This window comes from Notamacropus eugenii, chromosome 5 (assembly GCF_028372415.1).
Source record: "Notamacropus eugenii isolate mMacEug1 chromosome 5, mMacEug1.pri_v2, whole genome shotgun sequence".
Lineage (NCBI taxonomy): Eukaryota > Metazoa > Chordata > Mammalia > Diprotodontia > Macropodidae > Notamacropus > Notamacropus eugenii.
Window position 1 is genome coordinate 107,473,959 of NC_092876.1, and position 19,512 is coordinate 107,493,470.

At 35.3% G+C, this 19,512-nt stretch overlaps 1 protein-coding gene across 1 annotated transcript in view; it reads right to left on the minus strand.

Annotated features, from left to right (window-relative positions):
* FNDC3A (fibronectin type III domain containing 3A) overlaps positions 1-7,043 on the minus strand; it is a 213,810-nt gene extending 206,767 nt beyond the window's left edge. The window contains exon 1 of the mRNA XM_072610542.1: positions 6,930-7,043. The gene's annotated coding sequence lies outside the window, so the exon portion shown is untranslated. The remainder of the gene's footprint in view (positions 1-6,929) is intronic.
* Positions 7,044-19,512: the final 12,469 nt, after the last annotated feature.

A 19,512-nucleotide genomic window follows, 5' to 3' on the forward strand; every position in this document is an offset into this window, starting at 1 on the left:
TTGGGGGAAAGATAATGTGATGAGATCTATAAGGAAGGGTACTACTCATCATGTGCAATACATTCTATTCTATCTAAAATTAAAAAGTCACTTCTGAAAGTGTAGAGCTTGCTGAAAAGTACCTGCCCAACCACTAGGTAATGGGAGGAGTTGGGGAGTAGACTAGAGAAACAATGGGAGGCTCTGAGGGAGAATTTTACCAGCATAGCTCCTGATGCAGGTGCTCAAGTCATAATTAGGTAATAATCCCGGAGAAGTCCCTACTTGACACAGAAGGGAAGAGGTTGGAAACTTGTATCATAGCAAGAGAAGGCAGAATGAGAAGTATTGGATGATAATGAATGAAGGGGGTGGTTTGGTTGTTTTGGAGAATCCCATATGTGAATATTATAAGGAAGGTGAGATTTTATACTCCCACTTTCTGATTGATTGATCACATATCCCCACTTTTGAGATGACCACTCTCATGTACTTATATATTTCAGTTTTGGTGTGTTTTTGTTTCTATACTAGCCTGTAAACTCCATGAAGGTGGAGGTTACGTCTTAAAAGATGATAGGATTTTAGAATTTGGAGGGACCTTAGAGATCATCTGGTTCAATTGTCTCATTTTCTAGATGAGGAAGGAAACCTAGCCCCAGAGAGATTAAGTGGTTTTCCCAAGGTCAAAAAGTGGCCGAAAAGGGAGTCAAATTCAGGTCTTGTGACTTGAAATCCAGTGTTGTTTTTTCTGTTATTACTGTATCTAAGCTTCTTCCAAACCCTACCTAGCACAGTGCTCTGCACAGTCAACATTTAACAAATGTTTGTAGATTGAATTAAACCCTCTTGATGTCATTTTTATGGAAATGAATTTGAAGTGTATAGGACTTTTTGCCCCCATAGTATAGGGTCTTCTCCACTGTCAGAAGAGTTCCTATTCTTTATGCTGATCACTACTGCCAAATGAAACCACTTTTGATATCTACCAATGCTTTTATTGCCCACTGCTCTTTCCTCTGATGCTCACTGCTTTGTGTCAGTCTCTGTTTTCAGCTGCTTTCTTCTTCCAAGTAGTTCTTGTCACTTAGTCCTGGATTCACATGAAACTGTGGCATATTGGATAAATACACTTCTTTTGCTTTGATTTCCTCCCAGGCCAGCTCTGCTGGAAACCTCTAAGATCAGCTAAATCAGGTTTGCATCAAGCAAGCAGACCAGAAAGGAATATGCACTTTCAAAGTAAACATATAATTGATTTAGTCAAACTGCTTGTCCCCCCTCTGTTTTGAAAATCTTTGTTAGAATAGATGGCTCATTGAGGATGGAGGTAGGAATGGAGAGGGGAATATTTAAAATAAAGGTGAGAAGACAAAAGGTATAAAAAAATTAAAAAATTAAAAGACAAATTTAACTTCTCTGTGCCTCTGCTTTTCCATCTGTTAATTGGGGATAATGATAATACCTAGAATAGTACTCCAAATACCAAAATCTTCAGACCCACCCTGAATATGAACTCTGATTGAACAGCTCATCCCAGTCTCCATTTAAGATGGGTGACCAGGCCAGCCACATCTCATTCCTCTCAAGAATACATTCCATACTTTCTCTACCTTGCCTTTGCACTGGGTTTCTTTCCTGTCTCACATATGTAACTTTTCAGTTTCTATTTATATGTTGTCTTTCTCCATTATAACCTTAGCTCCTTGAATTGAGGGACTGACTTTCTGCCTGTATTTGTATTCTCAGTACTTAAAGCAGTGCTTGGCACATAGTAGGCACTTAATTAAATGCTTGTTGATGGACTCCTTACTGACCCTTTATGTTTGCTGCTCTTCTCTTTCCTAAGAGCTACTTGCACAGGAGACACAGATTATCAGGTATTCCCACTCTAACAGAGCCAAGTGATAAAGTCAGCCTTTGTTGAAGAACTTCAAGTAATACCTCCACAACGAGCCCATTAGACTTTTAAATAATTCTAACTCCTAAGGCGTTTTTTCCTTAGCTCAAGCCTAGATTTTCGTCTTTGAAAGCTACCTGTTATTGTGATTTTGGGGATAAGCAAAACAAATCTAATATCTCCCTCACGTGATACCCAAGTGAAAGACTACTTTTAATCACTTTTAAATTTCATCACACTATATTCAGTCCAATTTCCAAGACTGTCAAAATCTTTTGGAGACCTTATTCTATCACCAAGTGTGATTGCTTTGCATCATCTGAAAATTTGATCAGGATGTCATCTATGCCTTAATCCAAGATATTGATAAAAATGTCAAACATAGATCCCTGAAGTGTTACTGGGTACCTCCTTCCAAACTGATATTGAGCCGTTAAGGTCAACCCTTTGTGTCAGTGTTTAAGCATTTTGGAATCCATCTAATTCTACTGTCACCTAGCTCACATTTCTTCAACTTTTCTACTGGACTAGCATTAGAGGTATCTTCAAAATACTTTTTACAGATTATTTCTACATCATTCCCTGCACCTCTGCCACCACTGTCATCACCATGATCCAAATTTTCCTTAGAATCACACTTGACAATGTTGGTGGGAAGCATCTAGCTCAGAGTTATGAAACTTCAAACTTGGCCAAAAAGCTTAAAGATATTTTTTTAAAAATGTGAATGTCAAGAAGAAAACTCCTAATCCTTAATGCCAACTCAAATAATACCTTTTCAATGCTTTGATAATATCCATGAGAGGATCTCCTTTTTCATTCAAACCAAAAGCCCCTATTTTCACCTCCAGAACTGGGTGATCTTCTTTACCCTGAGACAAGCTGAACTGCTTTTGAACTAAAATACCTTCGTATGGCTAAGAAACTGAAATCAAAGAGATGCCCATAAAGTGGGGAATAACTAAACATGATTGTTATGGAATATTATTGTGCTGTAAAAAATGACAAGTAGGATGATTTCAGAAAAACCTGGACTTACATGAACTGATGCAAAGTGAACTAAGCAGAACTAAGAGACTGTTTACATAGCTAGAGCAATATTATATGATGAACTATGAATGACTTAGCTCTTCTCAGCATAAAATGATCCAAGACAATCCCTTGGGACTAATGATGCAGCATACCAGAGAAAGAACTGAAATTGTTTGAATGTAAGCAGAAGCATACTCTTTTTACTTTCTTTCATTCTTTTTTTAAAATTTAAGTCTTCTTGTACAAAATGACTAGCATAGAAATGTTTTACATGATTGCACATGTATAACCTATATGATTGCTTACTCTCTCAGGGAGGGGGGATAGGGAGGAAGAAGGAAGGGAGGAATAGAACTTAGAATGCAAAACTTTTTTAAAAAGCTAAAGATTGTTTTAACATGTAATTGGGGAGAAATAAAATATTATGTATTTTAAAAGCCAGTAACAACAAAAACATGCCCATAACCCTAAAACTACCCTTTACTACTCCCCTGGACTCCTCTGACCCCTCTACCTGCTTAGGAGATTCTGAGACTTGAAACATAGTTTTTGACTAGGAAATGCTAGTTTTGATCAGTGGTCTCTCTCCTTACCTTGTAGATTTCTAGTAATTCCAGGATTATTCAAGTTGAATAATCTAGTCTATCAGAAAAGGAAATAATGTTTGTCTGGCATATCTTGTTCTTGATGAAGCTCTGCTGCTGCTTTGCGATCATACTTTCTTATTCTAGATGTTCACTGTGTTTTTAATAATACATTGTAGAATTTTCCCAAGAAGCAAAGTCATGTTCACTGGCTTTCAGATGCCAGCTTTTTCCCTCCCCTCCCCCCCTTTTTTGAAAACTAGATGATGTTGCTCTTTTCCAGTCCTGTGATACCCCTCCTATTCTCCATGATCTTCTAAATATCACCGATGGTGTTTTGGTAATCACATCTGCCACTTCTTTCAGTATCCAAGGGTATAGTTCATCTGAGCTAGATGACTCACATTAATCAAGGGCAACTAACTATTCTTTTGCTATCTACTGATTTATCTTGGGTATCAATTCCTGACAAACCATTTTAATTCTTTCCATTCTAAACGTCATTTTTTTTCTGCAGAAAAACAGAAGCAAAATAAGGATTGAGCAGATCTGCCTTGTTTTTGTTGTTGGATACCATCATCCCATTCATTCTAAGCAGCACTCGTATCCCATTTTTATCTTTACTCTTTTCCCCAATATACCTTTAAAAAAAAAAAACAAAATAAACCAAAACTGTTTCTTTCTTCTCATGAGTTTCGACTTATTCCATGCTTTAGAATTCCTGTTTTTTATAGGATTATGTGATAATTTTGTATTCATTGTGTTGTTACCTTCACTTACTTTCATTTTCTGTAATATATTTTCAATACCAGATTGAAATCAGATTGGTTGATGAGTTCTCTGGACAGAGACACAGGTCTATATCAGAATTTTGTTTCTAGAATTTTGTTTTTCAGAGTTTCCTATTCTTCCTCAGCTAACTTAATCTGTGGGATGCTACCCATGCTTTCTTTCAACTCTTTAGCATCTTCTCTCCTATAATCTAGAGTTCTTGTCCAAATATACCCACTTTTCCTATACTGCTCTATCACAAACTCTAGAAGAAAACAATTACTTCTCAAGGTCCTATCATTTTCACTCTAGCAGCCAGTTCCTCTCTGTTGGTGATAATCAGATCCAGAAGATAATTCTTACTATTCTCCCCCTTTTTTGAAAGATAAAAATTATCATTAAGGCAGGTCAATTCCTTTTTCTTCTGTTGGGTCTAAAGAATACACCAATGTTTTGGGTATCTCGACATCACATTACAGACTCTTGATGTTACTCCTCTTCTCAATTAGGCTCTTTATACTCATCTGTTTGATGCCTATACCTGAAGAGATATCCTGTGGTCACATGAAACTGACTTGTTTTGCTTCCTCCCATTTTCTCTGTATCTTAATGTTATCTCTAGATTGCTAACCATTTCAATTCCAAGTAACTGGGAGTATCTATCTTCCTGTGCATACAATAGGTAAAACCTTGGTGTGCAGAGCTAATGTGACTAAGGATTGGAGCATGAGTACCTCATATATGCCACACATCTTAGTAAGGGTAGATCCAACACCAGCACTCTGTTCATTCAGGTTTGATTTGGGGACAGAATGAGATACTTGTGAGGCATTGAACAGTTAACAAAAGAAAACTGATTTTCCCCTGACCCAACAAGAATATACAAAAAAATATAGTAGCACTTAGCTTCTAAAGAAGCAAGGCTCTCCTCATGTCCATATGCAAATGTGTCTGGTCAGCAGAGCAGGATACAGGGACTTATGTGGTCTTCAGAAATTGAACAAATCAGAGGGTCCTGACTACATGTGGGTAGCACTTTTTATGCTCAGGTGATCAGGGCTAGGGGAGGCAAGGACCAATCAGATCCCTGGAAAGTTTTGTGACCATTTAGGGAAAAATTAATCCTTGTAGGGGAAATAGGGGTGGGGATACGACACTCCTCTATAACTTTCTAGGTCCTAGGACTATACTGTTACTGCCACTTTGATAGCTATTCTATGTCTTACACGTATTATTCCCATTCATGTACTTAGATTCCAGCCACACTATCCTTCTTCCTATTTCTCAAAAATGACACTCCATCTCCCATCTCGATATCTTTACACTGGATGTTCCTCCCACCTAGAATATACTCCCAAGCCTCATCTCTATCTCTGAGAATTTTTGTCTTTACAACTTGAAATTGTGCTAAGAAGGTAACTAATATGTCCATACCCCTTGACACAGAGATCCCACTGCTAGACATATACCCCAAGAGGTCAAAGACAGAAAGAAAAGTCCTTATATATGCCAAAATATTCATAGAAGCACTTTTCATAGTCACAAAGAACTCGAAACAAAGCCAATGTTTACTGATTGGGGAATGGATAAGTAAATTTTGGTTCATGAAAATAATGGGATGTTATGTCATAAGAAATTATGAATATGAAGAATTCAGAGAATCATGAGAAGACATGAACTTTTAGAAAGTGAAATAAGCAGAACCAGGAAAACAAAAAATATCATGACTAAAACCATGTAAATGAAAAGATCTTACATGCAGATAACTAGGAACACAAAAAGTAGATAGCAAGTAATCTCAAAAAAGAAGGCACTACTGGCTTGATAGGGAGGTAGGGAGGGCTACTGAGAAAGACCTCATGAAGAACTGTACAACTTGAGGGGAGACTTAAAGGAAACTAGGGGAATAAAGAAGGAGAGGTAAAGGGGCAGAGCATTATATGAATGGGGAAAGCTAATGCACAAAGATGGGAGACAGATTGTCATATTCAAGGAGCAGCAGTGTAACTGGATTGTATAGTGTGTTGAGGGAGGTAAGTCATAAGAAGACTAAAAATATAGGAAGGTTCTGAGTGGTAAAGAGTTTTAAAAGTCAAACAGAGGAGTTTATATTTGATTCTGGAGGTAATAGGGAGCTCACCTTGATGATGGATGTAACCATACTGAGACATAAATTGTAAGAAAACTTCATCTTGGCAGTTGAGTGGAAAGTGAGTTAGAATGGGGGTAGTCTTGAGGAAGAGAGAACAGTTGGGAAGTTATTACAATAGTCCAGGGTAGAGATGATAAGGGTCTGAAGTAGAGTGATGGTTGAGAGATTTTATGATGGTGGGAACAAGAAGATTTGGCACCAGATTAGATAAGTGGGGTGAGTACAAGTGAGCAACTGAAGATGACACCAAGATAACAGGGCTAGTAACTGGGGCAGTGGTAATACCCTCAACAGTTAAAGGAGAGTTTGAAAGAGGGGAGGGCTTGGGAGAGATGATAACTAATCCTGCCCTAAAAATGTTGAATTTGAGATGCCTATGGGGCATCTACTTCAAGCTGTCCAAGTAGCAATTGGTGATAGGAGACTAGAGTTCAGGAGAGAGGCTAGAGTTGTAGACCTGCATGGGAGGAGGAATTTGTACTAACTAGAGTTTCTTGAATGAAAAACATACCTAATTCCAGACTTTCTTTGAAAAGGACATATGAGGAGAAAAAGACTTTGGAGGCACAGACATGTAGGAGAAGCTAGATCTTCAATATGTCCCTGAATTCTAGTTTGTTTCACTGGGAGAGAAAGTGGGATTGGAGATCTAGAACTGTGTGTCATCTGTGTGTCATAGGGATGATAATTAACTCCATGGGAACTGATGACACATTAACCAGGTATGTACATTAACCAGGACAAAGTAAAATAACTGAATTTATTGACATGTAATGGGCCATATGTTTTTACATCTTTAAAAATTTTTTAAATATGTGATACATCTTTTTTACTGGATTTACTTTTTAAAAAATAACTTGGTGTTAAGCTTGCAAGATTTTGACAAATATTCTTTAATTCTTAATCATGAAACCACTCTTTATCACATTAGACATTAAGTTTGATGAACAATTGATTTTTCCAAGTATAGCTTTAATTATAGCCCATAGGTTTTCAGTAAGGTTTAAATCAAGTGAGTACTGAGTTCACTGAGGTATACTTATCTCTAATAAATGAATACATTTCATGTTTTGCTTGATATCACATACATCATTGATATCATTTTTTTTTGCCTTCTCAATGGGTACTGGAGGGAAGATTAGGAGGGAGAAAATTTGGAACCCCCCCAAAATTTAAATACATGTTAAAAAAATAATAACTTTGGGGGAAGTTTTTTCTTAACCTTTCATGATATGTTTTATCATACAAGGCCATCTTCATTTTGGAAACTTTCTTAATTCCAAAACAATTCTGCTTCTCAATCTATCAGTATATTTATCAGAGTTCATCATTTCCTCAATGGGGACAAGACTTCTATGCCTAGTAGAAGTAAAAAAAAAATCTACAAAATTTTGGAAGGTGGATATTTTACAGGCTGATTACAATGGCTTTCATATATCCTCTAATTAAAAGAGGGTTTCATCAGTAAAAATTATCTTTTTCCAATCTTCAGTAACCAGTCTTTGTTTTGTATTACCCATTACAAGCTTTATTTCTTCATAGAAAGAGTTAGCAGCACTTTTTTTTTAACTCTTCCTTTTGCTCTTTTTTCAATTTCAGGAAGCCTGTGCTATACCCAACCAGCAATTTGATCCCTCGGAAGTTCTTTGTTTTTGTTTTTGTTTTTGTTTTCCTGAGGATTAGGTTGTTTTGCAGCAAGAGTTTTTCAGTTTTGGGCATTATTTTGTTGTTATTGTTGTTGTTGTTTTATTGTTTTCCATCACATTTCCCTTTGTGCTTCAGTACCACTAATCCTGTGATCTGTAATGATCCTTTAAATGCTTGCCTTCCCCATAGCAACATCTGTTGCAATATCTCTGACAGTCATTGACGTATGCTTTTTTAAGAGCTTCAATTTTTGCTCATTTAATATTGTACATTTTTCATTATATAATTACATTATACATAATAATAAATTAAACATAATCTTCAACTCCTCATCTCTTCTCCAGTAATTTGGCTATTTTACTATTTTATTTTACTTGCTTCTCATATATTATTTCTTTACTTACTATTTTTATCTAGGACCTAGCTCTCCTCACTTTTCCAGTCTTATCACCTTACCATCAATATTATCGGACTACGTTTTTACTCCCCTTCTCCCATAAGATCTATCCTTACCACTTAACTCTTAATTAGACTATACAAAGGAATTGACATAAAGCAAAAAGCCAAGGAAATAATGATTTCATGATATTGTAAGGATTTTCAAAAATCCCTCATCTCTTTGATTTTCCATTGTTGGAACCTTGAATCCATTGTTAGTCTTCTTCATCCACTTCTACTTGCCAAAGTTAAGCTAGAGAAAGTCGAGAAACCATTATGTTTGTATAGAACACAAATTCAACTTGTCTGACCTCAGCTGGGTCCTCACTGCTATAAGGCTATCCTTTTTCCTATTTTTATCTAATTTATCTCTTGTCAATTTCCTATTACATGTCCCACATCTGAAACTTGTTCTAGACTTTCTTCATATCCCAATCTCTACAGATAAGACTCCAACACCATTCACCTTTTTACTTAATAGAAGATTTCAACTTCTTTTACTAAGATTATCAGTTCCATCCTTGAGATTATTCAACTCCCTTCTTCCACAAATAAAAATCTCTCTTAGTACTCACTCATCTTCCCCCTTCTTTACTTCCTATTGCAGAGGGCAAATTTGCCTATATCCTTGCCAGAGCTAATCTGCAACATTCACCCTTGTTTCTATATCCCTTTGTCCTTTCTGGGATCTTGCTCCATAGTTCATATAAGAGATAAAGAGCTATAGTGGAAAGAATCCTGGACCAGCAAGCAGATCTGATTTCTCACAGCCTCTATGAGTCTCAGTTTCCTTGGCTATAAAATGGTGATAATATTTGCTTTACAGTATTGTTGTAGAGATAAAGTGAGATAATATACGTAAAATACTTTATAATCATGAAATGTTATTAAAGTGGGTGTTATTTTTATTGGTCACAGCTACTCTCTCAGGCACCTTCATACACATTTGCTTTACCTATAAACATGCATCATTAAAAAATTTCTTTCTATTGCCTACTTTATCAAGCTATCTACCTAGCATTTTCTTTCCTTCTAATACCAAACTCAAGATAGTTGCCTCAATTTCTCCACCACTTACACATTCCTGAACTCAGCACAATCTGATTTCCTTTTGCAATATTCTATTTAAATTGCTCTCTCAAAACTCACCAATTGTTTTTAAGCACCAAATCCAATGGCATTTTTTTCTGTACTCATCTTTGTTTTCTTTCTAATTTCTTTCATGGATAATTAGGGTAATAAGAATCATACCCATGCTTAGATCACTTGTAAACATTAATTTAGAAGTAGATACTTCTATTTATTTTTTGTTTTTTCTCACATAATAGAATTTTATTTTTTCCAATTACATCTAAAGATAGTTTTCAACATTCACTTTTATAAGATTTTGAGTCCCTAATTTTTCTCCCTCCCTCCTTATCCTCCTGCCTCCCCAAGACTGCAAGCAAGAAACTGAGTAAACTATCTTGAGTTTAGTATTAGAAGGGAGGGAATGCTAGGAAGCTAGTTTGATAAAATATGTAATGGAAAGACTTTTTTTAATAATGATAGGAATGACCTGAAGCATGTATATAGGTAAAGTGTATGTCCATAAAAGTGCCTGAGAGAGTAACAGTGATCAATAAAAATAATACCCACTTCAATAACACTTCATGGTTGTAAAGTATTTTACATACATTATCTCACTTTATCTCTGTAACAATATTGTAAAAAAGATAGTACAAATAGGCTATACATGTCCAATCATATTAAACATATTTCCACATTAGTCTTGTTGTGAAAGAAGGATCAGAGAACAAAAGGGAAAAAACACGAGAAAGAAAAAAGAGAGAGAGAAAACAATATGCTTTGATCACGCTCCATCAGTTCTTTCTCTGGATATGGATAGGGTTTTCTATCATGAGTCTTTTGGAATTGTCTTAGATGATTGTACTGCTGAGAGGAGCTAAGCTAAGTCTTGTACAGTGTTGCTGTTGCTGTGTACAGTGTTCTCCTGGTTCTGCTCACTTTACTCAGCATCAGTTCACGTAAGTCCAGGTTTTTCTGAAATCTTCCTGCTCATAATTTCTTATAGCACAAAACTATTTCATTACACGCATATACCACAACTTGTTCAGCCACTCCCCAATTGATGGGCATTCCCTTAATTTCTAAGTCCTTGCCACCACAAAAAGAGCTGCTATAAATATTTTTGTACATGTGGTTCCTTTTCCCTTGTTTATGATCTCTTTGGGATACATACCTAGTAGTGGTATTGCTGGATCAAAGAGTATGCAAAGTTTTATAGTTTTTTGGATATATTTCCAAATTGTTCTCCAGAATGGCTGGATCAATTTACAACCCCACTAACTGCATTAGTGTCCCAATTTTCCCACATCGCCAACATTTATCATTTCCTTTTTTGTCGTATTTGTCAATCTGATAGGTGTGATGTGGTGCCTCAGAGTTGTTTTAATTTGCATTTCTCTAATCAATAGTAATTTAGAGCATTTTTTCATATGACTATAGATAGCTTTCATTTCTTCCTCTGAAAACTGCCTATTCACATCCTTTGACCACTTATCAGTTGGAGAATGACTTGTATTCTTATAAATTTGACTCAGTTCTCTATATATTTTAGAAATGAGGCCTTTATCTGAGACACTGACTGTAAAAATTGTTTCCCAGATTTCTAATTTCCTTCTAATTTTGGGTGTATGGGTTTTGTGCAGAAACTTTTTAATGTAATGTATTCAAAACTGTACATTTTGTATTTCATAATGTTCTCTATCTCTTGTTCAGTCACAGATTCTTCCCTTCTCCATAGATCTGACAGGTAGATTATTCTGTAGGTACTTTTAATATGTAATTTTCATCCAGTGATTGAGCTCACATATTAATGGAGGAGATGAACCAATCTGATATTTACATTCTTTTTAAAAATTAAACTGGAAGACAGAAGGAAGCTCAATGAAAGGACAATGTACAGGTTCTCTTCTAAGTGGTGAGTAAAGGAATGGGCAGGCTTCCTAGTATCCCCAATAGCAACAAAAGAAATAATTTTATGAGATACCTGATCTTCCTATTGTGCAACGCCTATGACAGCTATAAATAAGCAAGCCATCATAAAGATTATTGCATTTCATATGTCAAAAACCATTTCAGAGAAAAATGTGGATAAGCTTAGAATTAAACTTGATTAAAGGGCTCCTTTATCATCATCCAACATTATGGAGTTGTAATCTGTGGTCTGAATATTAAGTGGATATAGGAGAAGACAGAAAATTATGCTTAAGGAAAATGTGGTTCAAGATCAAGCTGTGAAAGAGGTCAAAGTCTTCTAGACTATCAAAAGTTTTATGCCTGTACAAGATGATTATTTTCTTCAAAAAGAGGCTTGGAAAGTGAGAGGAAGGACAAGTCTGAAAATCATTTAAAAAATGAAATTGACTGTATCTTAACAGACCAGAAATGACTAGTTACAGATATCATGGTTGTTTTTGGTCTAGTAGCAGTTTGTGCACAATCTTGATCATTGATTGGTAAGAGTGAAAGTCAAAGTAAATAGCAAGAAAGGAAAAAGAGGAGATAAAAACACTATGCAGTGCCTGCTCCAGTCGGATTAAACTAACTGTTGATTCCTCCCAAAATGATAAATGGAAAGATGTTTACTTTGACTAGAACTTTTGTACTAGATAAATATCTAGTACAAAACAGTTGCCACAGTCATGAGACTAAAAGTAACCAGAAATTTACTTTAACTGTCACACTTGGTGACTTTGCTCAAAAGAGTGATAAAGCAATTAAAGGTAATACTATTTTAAAGTACCATCTTATTTATCTTAAAAAAGCAACAAAAAGAAAGAGAAGGAGCAGTATCACCACACAAAAGGACAAAGGAGAAAAGGAGTTGGCAAAAGAGATTAGTGGGAGATTCAGCTAAGTCAGATTCACTTCAGTTTGATCCAGTTCAATCCAGTTCAATCCAAAAAACATTTATTAAGTATGTGTTATTAATATACTAATGATAATAAAAATCAATAATTTGATTGTTTATTAACATGAGGGGTACTGTGTTCCTAGAAGCATTTCTCCACAAAACCTGAACAGGGCAAAACAACAGACTCAAATTGGAACAGACCTGTATATTTCTTTACAGTGACCTATTTTTGTTACAACCACCACATTTGGACTCTACAACCTCAGTACCATATGTACTATGGTTAGAAACAAGCAATTAAGAAGATAAAGTCAGGAAGAGGGTCAGCACCCAACCAAACACATACAGAAAACATTCTTGATGGAAGTAACACAATTCTTCTAAAGGCATTCGTGGATCAAATCTTAAGATAAACCAAAGTCCAATGATGGAGGGATTCTAAAAGAACAAAACATCTATCAACAAGTATTAATAAGCACCTACTATAAGACATGTGTTATGCTAGATGCTAGAGATATAAGTACCTAAGAATATGTCTCTACTCTTAAAAATCTTCCAGTTCTTTTACCGCTCCCCCCAAAGTGACTAAAATGACATGAGTAACTAGTGACATATAAGCCTGCTTCATCATTTCTATAAAATCTTTATAAGAATGATCTATACAGTTATGAAAGATAGCTTTGATGAAAACATGAGAAGGGAATAAGCAGGTTGTTGCTGATTTTCTGTAGCAGACTATATTTTTATGGTCACACAATTGATTCTGGGAAAAAAATCACAGGGATCCTTTAGTCACAAATTATAAAACTGTAAAATTTTACACAAAGTGTAAGATGGTCAAAAGTTGGAAATTGTCAATGACAGCATGAAAAAAAACTCCAGTAATCAGGGAGTACTGACTGGCTGTTGCCCATGATTTTCCCAGTATGACTCATTAGGTGATACATTTCGGTTTTGAAGGATGCATACCATAGTGGACAGATTATCATCATTTTCTCTTGTTTGGAGGAGTAAGGTTCCTATATTGATGCCTTTCAGTCTGTCAACAGTTCTTTGATGTTTTGTATAACTGTAGAACTCTGTGATAGCAGCTGTGTGGGTTTAGCTCACCAGAATCATTATCCAGCATAACCAGCTGACATATGAATCAATTTTAAAGACAGAAGACAAAGATAAGAATCTTTGATGATAATGAGGTGGTAGATGGCTTGAGCTTTGAAATAAACTACCCCAAACCACCTGCCATTTTCTCAAAGGGGAAAATTTCAGAATCAGTGATACATTCCTTGAAAAAAAAGAGACCCCAAAACCACACACACAAAGTCTATCAGAAAAAAATAGAAAATATAATTTTTGATGGCTTAGAAAATGAAGACTTTGAATAATCAAAGTACAGATGTACACAATAGATATATTCCTGGAATATTGTAAGAAATTTTTTTTTGGTAAATTAGATCATCTTTTAAATGAACCAGAATAACCCCATTTCCATCTCTAATCCCTTACCTGCAAAAAATTAACAGTAGGCCTACTTACACAATTAATTATATACAATTTTATTAAATACAAAAAAATATTTTTAAAAATTATGAATTGTCTCAACAAAGGGTAATGGTGGGTAACGTTAAAGGAAAATTGTGGCAAATGCAATTGTAAACTGAGAAACCTCCCACTAAGGTCCACTAAACTGTTTTGTAAATTTAGATTGTTTTGTACATCATTTCTTAAATTACGGTCCACTCTTGCTCCACCAACATTTTGTCTTATTTTCTGTAGACTTTATACACAAGATAAGAACCTGTCCTGTTATACTAAAGTTACAAAGTTAAAAGTCCTCACCAGGCAGATACATGGTTATCACCAAAAGAGAAGGCAGATAGACTGGCTTGCTAAGAACATACTGAAAGATGACTTTGCTAACATGGTTGTTGATAGGAAGGCAGGAAAAGAAGTTCAGATCATGAACTTGGGTATCACAAAATTAAACACTGGTAATGGAAATAACTATTATTAATAGCTACATTTGAGAGTCATTTATGTGGGTAGTACATGAGGCACTGGAATATTCAGGTTGATCAGGTAAACTAACAATTTCTCTATGTGTAAATACTGAAGACATTTTTCACCCTGACTTAATGTCAACAGCTCCGTTAGGAAAGTCATCCTGTGAACAAGCAAGCCAACCAACCAGCCTCTTTCCTTCTGGACTTCTCTTTTACCAATATGAATTTATGGAATCTGGTAACTACTTTTGGCTTCTATAATTTCAAACCAGGTTTGATATCCTGTGCATACCATCTACAGAAAATGGGGCCAATGGTCAAAGTAGCACAAATGAAAATTGGGAATAGTTATAAATTAATTATTAATTCAAATAATTCAATATATCATTTAAAAATCTATATTCTTAACAGTATGGATTTTAAAATGGTATACAGAATCCAAAGGGGGTAAAACACATCAACATAAAATACACTTCACTTAATATAACATGTGTTCCTGAAAAATTGTGCACATAAATTTTTCTGTAAATCAAATTGGATATGAAAGGAAACAGAGAAGCATATTACTTAGGCAATCATCTTAAATTCCTTAATAATGCAAATAATCACCCTTTAATTTCTGTATATATTTATTATGTACAGAAAAAAATATAATATATATGTATTCTGTATATATTTATACAAATATGTGTTTTTCTTAGTCCAAAACTACCTGTGACCTCATTGGTGCTTTCAGTCATGTCCAACTCTTTGTGAACCCATTTCGGGTTTTCTTGGCAAAGATATTGGATCAATTTGCCATTTCCTTCTCCAGTTCATTTTATAGATGAGGAAATTGAGGGAGACAGGGTTAAGTGACTTGCCCAGGGTCATGCAGCTACTAAACATCTAAGACCAGGTTTGAACTCTGGAAGATGAGTTTTTCTGACTCCAGGCATGGCATTCTATCTACTGTGCCACCTAGTTTCCCCTTCATTGGTGTAGGAGTTCCCAAAGAGGCAAGAACACTTCTCCAGGTCGACTAGCAACTCTTCTGCAACTTAGTTTTAAAGAATTGCGTGGGACCTGAGAAATTAAGGGACTTGCTTAGAGTCAAAAATTCCATATGTGTCAAAAGGTAGGACTTGAACCATGCTTATCTTTGAGATCAGTTCTTCATCCAGGGTGTTACATTGCCTTCTGTGTGTGCACATCTGTAGATGTATATGCACATTCATGTATACATATATATGGATACACATATACAATACATACACACATACATATGTATATATACACATATGTATGATATATGTATATGTGGATGTAGTAGAGGAAAAATAGGAAAAAAACCCAAGTGGTTGAAGAATGTCATCTAAACCATTCTATGTAGTTGCACTGCTAACCTTTAGCATCCATCCATCAATGTATGTATGTGTATATATATACATATATGTATGTATATATACATACATATATGTACACACATATATGTTATGGACAGAAACTGCAAATGAAATACAATAAAAAGCCATACGAAAAATGTTTAACAGACATTATTTTTGTAGAGTGACTAAAAGTGTGGACAACACTATATGTAGTGCTTTGCTTTTAAACAGTCCCTACATGTAAACAACCTAATTTACCCTATTTCTCCTATCACTACTAGAGCTTGCCTGTCATGGAAGCTACTATACAAAAAAAATCTTATAGCTTTTAGTGAATTCATAGATTAATAAAGGGAGGGGGAAAAGTGGAGAAAAAGATGACATTGTGAAAAGTGGGAACTACTGAGGGCATGTGAATACCAAGGACCTGTGTAGTGACAGTTTCCTTCTCCAATATGAAAGTTCTCCAGTTGCCTGATTTTTTTTTCACTTTTCTTTCTTGCACTGTCTGAAATTTCACTGATTAGAATTAAGAAATATTTTATTTTGTTTTAGAATGGAAAAATAGGATTCTATTTTAAATTGAAAATTTCTATTACTTATAACCTGCTTTTTAAAATTCAACATGTCCTGCTTGTCTATGTTTCCTTCTGAACTTCCTATTCTCTTCTGTCCATTTTAAAAAAATTGGTTTGTTAACTCTTTTCTTTCTTCTTTTCTTCTTTTTTAAGTCTGCACTATCACTAACTCCTTTCTCCCTCCTCATCATTCCCTCCCCCAAAGGAAAAAAAAAGAAAGACTCAATTTTTGTAATAAGCATAGTAAAGAAAAACAAATCTGCATATTTGTCATGTCCAAAAATGTATATATGTCTCATTCTGCATGGAAAGCTCCTCTTTTAAAAGTGCCTATAACTGTCCCAAAGAGATCAATCATTCACATGGATGAATTATTCCAATCCCAGAGCATTCCTTCTAACCCTTAGCTAAAACCAATTGTCATGAGATGGAGACCAGGAGAATTATAAGTTTGATCTAAGGTGGAGGGTAGGGGAGGTGATTGGTGATTGATTCCAATGGAGCACTTTGAAGGCATGAGTCAGATCTCTTTGGGGGCTGGACCTGGAGATTTTCAGTAGCATGATGACCCTGGGGACCCTGGGAAAGGAACATTAATATTCAGGAAAGTGTACAGAGGGATAGATGGAAGAATGCCAGAGTCAAGCTTGATATATTCAGAGGGGCATCATGATATAATGGAAACCTCTTTCAGTTGGAATCTAGGAAATGTGAGTTCTAATCTTGACTCTGTCACTTGTGATGTTTGGCAAGTCACTTCATCTCCACTGAGTCCCAGTTTTCTCATCTGTAAAATGAGTGTACCATAAGGTAGCTTTTGTTCTAGTACTCTCATTATAATAGTGATTTATAATGGTTTTATTTTAAAACTTTTATTTACAACTTTGCCTAGGGCCAGGTACTGAAGGCAAACTCTTCCTTCTCCTTGGCTCTTCTGAATACTATGAGCGCTCCCAGAACCCAGAACTCAGACTGGTGCCATTGGTAGGACACTTCAACCACTTTATGGACTCAATAGACTTTTGTGGGTTTGCCTGGGAACCTAATTACCATTTATTATGCTGCATCTATGGGAAAATGTTCAAAGTTCCAAACAACTGATTTTCAAATGCTCTTTTGGAACATAACCCATTGGTAAACCGGGGACTGCCTGTACTATGAATGTAGATGGTCTATTATCAGTAGAAACTTAGACGAGCTCAAATTAGTACCTTGTTTTTAAATCCCATACCTGATTTGAAAGAAGGGGGTTAAGAAATGTTGCCCATCTGGAGCGAAGAAAAAGGAAATACAAGAACTATTTTGTTCCCATTAAAGGCCTGATTCTAAGTAAGCCATAAATGCCTATGTTTTGTCTATGATTAAAGCAGAAGTAAAATGATTTATGGGAAAAGCCCTGACTGCTTACAAGGTTATACAATAGCAAGCAATATCAGTTTACCATTTTGCCTGCAGGCTAGTGTGTACATATGAAAAGAAAAGCCAGAGAACTGAGGCAATTATCCTTAAAATTCTAGTAAACATTACCTTTCTTTCAATAACTAAATCTGGCTACTTTTGGCACAAGACTTTCTTGGCCTGGATTATTCAGATAACCACCTCAATTCTCTACTTAGCTTTACTTATACAAATAGATATGGACAAGGATCTGCAAGTGATGATTGGTTTTTTTTTTATTGTTTTTCAATTTGGAGAAGTTGACTTACTCTTTAATTAGGAAAAGGATAAGAAAGATTTTTGCTGAATTTTATGAATTTGACATTTTTCTGGAAAAGATTTTTAAAAAAATCCTAGCATGATAATAATTGTTGTTACAGGCCCAGGATTGAGAAATAAACCTGCTTTCTTCCTTCTGTTCCACCTCAACCTGTAATTTATTGAAGAATTTGCAATTTAAGCTGAATTAAATTCATAGATGATTGGTCTGGGATGGTCTTCTCTCAATGAGGAGGGTTAATGAATGTTATTCCTACCAATAGCTTATTTGATTGTTTTTCCTTCAGAGTTTATGTTTGTTTGTTTAGTCAGAACCTTATAGCTCATAAATTGCATGCATGTAGAAGACAATAATTATAGCAGTGTAGCTTTAATAGAGCTTGAGGCATTTATCCCAACTCTCATAGGACCACTAAGTCAGGTCCCTAGAAGACAGCTAGCTAAATATCCATGTTCTAGAGGTACCTTTGAGGGATCAGAGTGGGTCTCATGTTATTAGTTCAAGCCTTTAGCCCATTGAGCTGATCATCTGCTTTAGTTTCTTCAGCCGTAAAATGGGGATAATAATAGCACCTACTTCCCAGGGTTGTTATGAGTATCAAATGAGATAATATTTGTAGAGCATTTAGCCTAATACCTGGCACATAGAAGACAATTAAATCCTTCCTTCCTTCCCTCCTTTCTTCTTTCTCTTCTTCCTTCCTTCCCCCAAATATTAATCACTAGTTGAATGTCCTCTATATATCATCTATATGAGTGATTAGTGTCACCTGTTATCTTCTCAATGTAACTGAAAAGTAATTAAAATAAATTAGCTTTTACAAATGGCTATTTATTCGAAGATACCACAAGAATAGAAATTTTTTAAAAATCTACCTAAACAGGAGGCAAATTTTCCTTTCTGCCACTTTGGTCCATGGGGAGAATGAATTCAAACTTAAAGTGACTTCTACAAAGCATTTATCCCACCAGTTAAGTTTTTCATATGTCATAGCTACTAGTCAAATAGTCACTCCTTTGCTATAGAATACAGAGTTGTATTCTATGAATACAACTCCATGTGCCACTCCCTTTGGTAATCTAATAATGCCCATGGACTCATTCTCAAAATAAAGCTGTTTTTAAAAAATTTATTTTATTTTTTCCCCAATTTCATGTTACAACAATTTTTAACATTTTTAAAAAAGTTTTGAGTTCCAAATTCTATGCCTGCTCACTCCTCTCCCTCCTCCCTGAGATGGTAAATAATTAGATATAGGTTATACATGTGCAATCATGTAAAACATTTCCATAGTAATCATTTTGTACAAGAAAACTCAAATAAAATAAAAAGAATGAAAGAAATTGAAAAAGTGCATGCTTCAGCCTGTAGCTAGACAATATCAATTCTTTCTCTGGAGGCAGATAGTTTGCTTCATCATTAGTC